Genomic DNA, 5,861 nt, shown 5'->3' with positions numbered 1-5,861 from the left:
TACTGCTTTTGGGACTCTTGTGAAGTCATTTCAGTAAAAATACTGCCACCCAGTGTTTTGATCAGGACAATCACAATAGGCCACATACTAAAAAGTAAAACTTTCCAGAGTAAACAGCAAATAACTCATTTTCTTAGTTATGTACACATAAGGCCTGACAGACTATTGAACATTCTTGAACACAGACTAATCCAGCCCCTCCATACTTGTGTACTGCAGAGAGGCTATCTCAGCTGCTGGGATTATCATTTTGATTTTAAAATATGAATTCTAAGATAATCCTGCTACTATTCCAGCCTTATTCAGTTGTTTCAGGCTGAGGGATTTCGTAATTCGGTTCCTCCCACAGCCTTTATGCTGTAGCCATAACCCCCTCCCCCGCAAGAACTTACTTCCAGAAGAGCTCAAAGCAACCTCATAGAGCAAGTCCCCATTGTGGGGGTGGGGCAGCGCATCTGGAGAAGCCTGTGTTCTGTACCACACCCCAGAGAGGAGCACAGTTCATTCCCCGGGCAGCCCCCTTCTCTCCACCCTGCCACCCCACAAGCCAGAGTTCAGATACCAGGCCCTGCATCAAAAACTCCAGAGAGCACACATCAGGCTTTCCAAAAAGCCCATGTATGACCACCTGCAGAGGCTGAGGTCAACCATTCCCCCTTTCCCATGGCAGGGCAAGGCTGGGGAAATGCACAGCACCCCACATCTTTCTCTGAAAACCTTTGGCCTCAACTCTTCTTAGCCCCTTCCCAGAGGGTTTTGGACAGAGCTGGGTTTTACATCCCTCTTTGCAGGTGGCCTAACACCTCCCTTTCGAAGGTGACCATACAGAGTACCCACTATTCGGAGACCTCCATCAGAACTGGGATAGAGAGAGCCCCACGACAACTTCCTATTGCACTCATGAGCAAAAGAGGGATGATAATAATGGGACCTACTTCTAGAGTCATTGTGAAGATCAAAGAAAATAACCCAAGTAAAGGCTTCAACTATTTACTCTTATTTTTATGATTGTAGATATTTGGTGAAGGGCCTTCAGGCAGTGAGCAACGATTGATAGTAGCGTGGTAAGGGCGTGAGTTCTGAGACAGCCTGTGGGGGATCTGAATCCAAACTACACTGTCGCTTAGTACTCAGGGACCTTGAACAAGTCACCTCCCTGTCAAGTGGGGTTGTGGTGGGTGCTCCTTCCCAGGGTTGCAGGGAGATGTGCAACACAGCCCTCGACCAGTGTCAGTCAGGTAGTGACTACTCAGTAGGCATCAGGCATGGTATTTTGTTTTCTTCATCACACTCGGATCTATGATTTCTCTTATTATTAAGATTTCGGTAAGAGAACAGATGAATTATTGAGGGTCTTTTTATGTCCTTTGCCCCACTGAAATGATTTTGTCCAATATGAGCTTGATAAAGAGCCGTATTAAGAAATGAACATTCAAATATAGCGGACCAAATTCTTTTTCAGGAATTTGGAGGAGTACCAAGGAGGAAGAGATCTGGAGGGAGTGGGGAAAGCTTCACCAGAAAGGAAGGCATTGACTGTACATCTTGAAAGCTGGGTAGCCCTTAACAAAGTCAAGAAGAAGCTTGCTGCTTGGAATGTCCTCTCACTTCTCCTTGGCTTTGTAAAGTGCTACCCGGGGACAGAGACATGAGAGACCCCAGAAAGGCCCAAGAGGGAGGAGACTGGAGTAGCTGCACCAGAAGGCGTTAGCAGCAAACAGTTAACAGATCGGAAAGGCACGCATGGCGCTAAAATCTGCTGCATAAATAACAGTGAGATACTGAGGGTGTTTCCAGCAGGGATGAGACGTAAGATTTGTGTTTTATAAATTTGACTGTAGTAGTAGGGGGAGGATGGTGAGGAGCAGGGAGACAGGGAGACCAGAGGGACCACTGACTACTCATCCCTGGGAGAGCCTTTGCAGGCTGGCACTAAGGGGGCAGGGATGAAGAGGAGATGCTGGGGCTGAGATCCTCTATTTCTGAGGGAAGATCTACGTGGCTTAGTGACCCAGTAACAGGGACAGGGACACACTGGTGATGATCCTACAATGCCTCGCTGGAGAGAATGGGGAGGTGGTGAAACCACTGAATCAGGAAATGCATGAGAAGAAGGGATTTGGGAAGGTAGACAGGGAATTAAATTTTAAGTACCGTGAGACTGGAGGTTCTATGGAACTTTCAAGTGAAGATAGCCAGAGCTACTGCATGCTAGATCTCAGATGGGAAGTAGGACCAAGAATTGCAAAGATCTGTATATTTGTAAGTCTCTACTGCTGGGGGGCACCACCAGAGATCTTGAATATGGAGGGAAGAGTGTCAAGTGCTCCTCCTACAAGAAAAGAAAGAGAAGACTATGAAGAAAATGAAAAAAGAACAGTCAGAGAGATAAAAATGTCAACAGAAGAAAACTCTGGGGTTTCAAGAAGCAAGTGTTCAACCATCCCATATGGTTACTATACAGGAAGATCAACTAGAACAAGGACTGGAAAGAGACCATTGGGATGGGGCCCATGACTTTATTATGAGTGTTTTCAATAGAGTGATAAGGATAGAAAGGAAAATGAACAGAAAGCAAAGGCATCTGTTCAACAAATATTTATCAAGCACCTATTATATGTCAGCCACTATTCTGGGCCTTGAGGATACCATGATAAACGAAACATAGACCCCTGCACTAATGGGGCTTACACTCCAGCTCTGTTTATAGGATATTCTTTTTTGGTGGGGGGCACCTGGGTGGCTCATTTGGTTGAGAGTCAGACTCTTGGTTTTGGCTCAGGTCATGATCTCAGGGTTGTGAGATCGAGCCCCTGGTCAGGCTCTGTTCTCAGCAGGGAGTCTGCTTGCAATTCTCTTCCTCTCCCTCTGCCCCTCCCCCACTTATGTGTGCTCTCCAGCTCTCTCTCTCTTAACAAAATAAAAAATAAAAACCAGATTCTCTTTCTAGAGAGATAGAGAACACACACACATGCACACATGTTGGGGGGTGGGGGGAGGACAGGGAAGAGGGGCAGAAAGAGAGAATCTTAAGCAGGCTTCACGCTCAGCGTGGAGCAGACTCAGGGCTCAATCTCAGGACCCTGAGATCATGACCTGAGCCACAATCAAGAGTGGACACTGAGCCAACCAACTGAGCCAACCAACCCAGGTGCCCCTTGAATATTCTTTAAAGAACATTTACTAAGGATTTGGGAAGACAAGAGATTAGACAGTATTTTGAGGTGAAGTCTGCCTGTATGGAACCTTCCTCAGGCAGTAGACATGGCTTTCCCCCTGTCCCCATCCCCAGCTTTAATGACTCCAGCAGGTATTTACGTGGAGATCACATTCTAAGAGATCAAGAGCTTTCTTTTACTTCTCAAAGAAAAGTGATAGTTGTTTGGGAGTTTCCTGGCCAGGAACTTTGGCATTTCTAATCACAGTGGAAAGCTGGCAGCCTACCTATCCCTGCTTCTCCTCCCCAAACCCACCCCCACCCTATGCCATGTGACCTCGTAAAACACCGAGTCTGCCCCCACCGCCCTCTATAAATCCTCAGCAGCTTTGTTTTTCATGAGTGTCGCTGAACTGATTGACCTTCAAGTCCGGCATACAAAAGCACAGGGAATGGCCAGATGGATTTTCAATGGTTAACTGCATCCCATTCCTTTGGTCTCATCACTTCTTTGGCCTTGTCAGAAAAGACCTCTTTACTGTCCTCCTGAAGATGTTTATCCTGCATTCTCCATGACACTTAAGGCAACAATCCTCACCAGCAGACCTGTTTGCCAGGATAGTGTCCTCTGCCCACAAATAGGTATACTTCTTAAGACCTTCTGGTTGGGCACAGCGGTCTTCGCCCTGGGTGTGGGCTGACACAGATTTCCAGTGCTGCTGGTGGAGGGTTCTACTTACCTTTTGAGATGGTCTTCCTCGGGTGCCTTTACCAAGTGGAGCACCCAGCCATTAGAAGGCAGAATGAAGAAGGTAGAATGAAGAAGTCTGGGTTCATGTCTTCACTTTTAGGATCATTTTTAGGGCATTACTACAGATATAGAGGTATTTTTTTTTTTTAAAGATTTTATTTATTTTATTCGACAGAGATAGAGACAGCCAGCGAGAGAGGGAACACAAGCAGGGGGAGTGGGAGAGGAAGAAGCAGGCTCATAGTGGAGGAGCCTGACGTGGGGCTCGATCCCGTAACGCCGGGATCACGCCCTGAGCCGAAGGCAGACGCTTTAACCGCTGTGCCACCCAGGCGCCCCTAGAGGTATTTTTACTTCTCCTGCTTGAAATGTGTTGTGCTTCCTGAATCTGAGCATTCAGATGCTTTATCACTTTGGGAAAGTTCTCAAATACCATCTCTTTATATATTGCCACTTCTGTGTTGTATTTACTCACCTCTTAATATCACACTAAGATGATAAAGACTTGAATAGGGACGCCTGGGTGGCTCAGTCGGTGAAGCGTCTGCCTTCGGCTCAGGTCATGATCCCAGGGTCCTGGGATGGAGTCCCACATCGGGCTCCTTGCTCAGCAGGGAGCCTGCCACTCCCCCTACTTGTGCTCTCTCTCTGGCAAATAAATAAATAAAATACTTAAAAAAAAAATAAAGACTTGAATAGCTTCCTGCCAGCTCCAATTGAGTCCTGCCACCAAATATAAGTTGCAAAAAAACTTTCAGGCTTCGAGTCTCAGGGCTTAATTTGTAATTTTGCTTCAGATGCTCATGCCCGGTCAGTGTCATCCTGGGGAATCTGTGGGGTCTGTTTCAGTAAGCAACTGCTTTTCTTCTCCTTGCTGTCCTGGAGTGTGTGTGACCAGCCTGAGACACTGTAAGTAAATACTATTCATCTTGGGGTTTCCCAGACCACGGTTGCAGTGGAAATTCAAAGTATAAATCTGGGGAAGATGAGACTGGTAGTGACAGGAGCTAATTTTTCCCACTTCCTCTCACCCAAGGATGGCTACTCTTCTTGTCATCTCTCTTTGTAGACAGAATAACTTCTTTTTTCTCTATCCTTTCAATGAAGATGCAGCCCTTTACGGATGCTGGCTCTGTGCAGAGATTTCAGATCCAGCTCTGGACTCACATTGTCTGGGTCCGTGTATTTGTCGCCATCATTGAGTGCCCATTAGTTAATACACCATCTCTTGGTCAAGAGGATGGACCAGTGCTCCCAGCACGGTCATAGCTTTGCCTTCATTTTAATACTCTGCTCTCTAGTTCCCTCTCCGCTTAGAGATCCTGGGGATTTCCTTATTTTCTTATATAAACAAAGCATTTACATGTGCATACATTTATTTTTTTAAGCGTTTCTAGGCATGATGTTGAGGGAGGTTTTGGGGGGGTATAATACCTCCTGGGAGTTTCGCTGGGAGGATTTTGAGGTATGAGATGCTTTCTACCATCTCCCAGAGCTTCCTCCAGGACTAAACTTCAGGCTTTCACTATGGGGCTGGCTTGAAAATGTACCTCTATTGGCCACTTTCCCTTTCCAGCCATACCTCCCAACCCCCCTGGAGACCCTCTGCCCTCCAAAGACCAAAAGACCCTTAACCTTATTTCAGGGTCGGTCTACTTCTTTTAGGTATTGCCCACCTAAGACCACATGATTCGAGGAACTATATGCTTTTAGAAGGGCTTCTAAAACATCGTTAATGCCTGTTCTGGGAACCCCATTTTTTCTTTCAGCAAACAATATTATCCTGGGGGAAAATGCATATACTCTAGTATTGACAAGGGGAAAAAGTGTGTAAAGTTGTACTGTGTAAAAATATATAGGAATGCCTCAGAGAAAATATTTCAAAAGTTTAACAGTTCCCTATAAAATGGGATTACAGGTGATCTTCCCCAACCTCTTCATACTGTCCAAAGT

Source organism: Ursus arctos, unplaced genomic scaffold, assembly GCF_023065955.2.
Source record: "Ursus arctos isolate Adak ecotype North America unplaced genomic scaffold, UrsArc2.0 scaffold_10, whole genome shotgun sequence".
NCBI classification, from domain to species: Eukaryota; Metazoa; Chordata; class Mammalia; order Carnivora; family Ursidae; genus Ursus; species Ursus arctos.
This window is presented reverse-complemented; position numbering follows the sequence as displayed.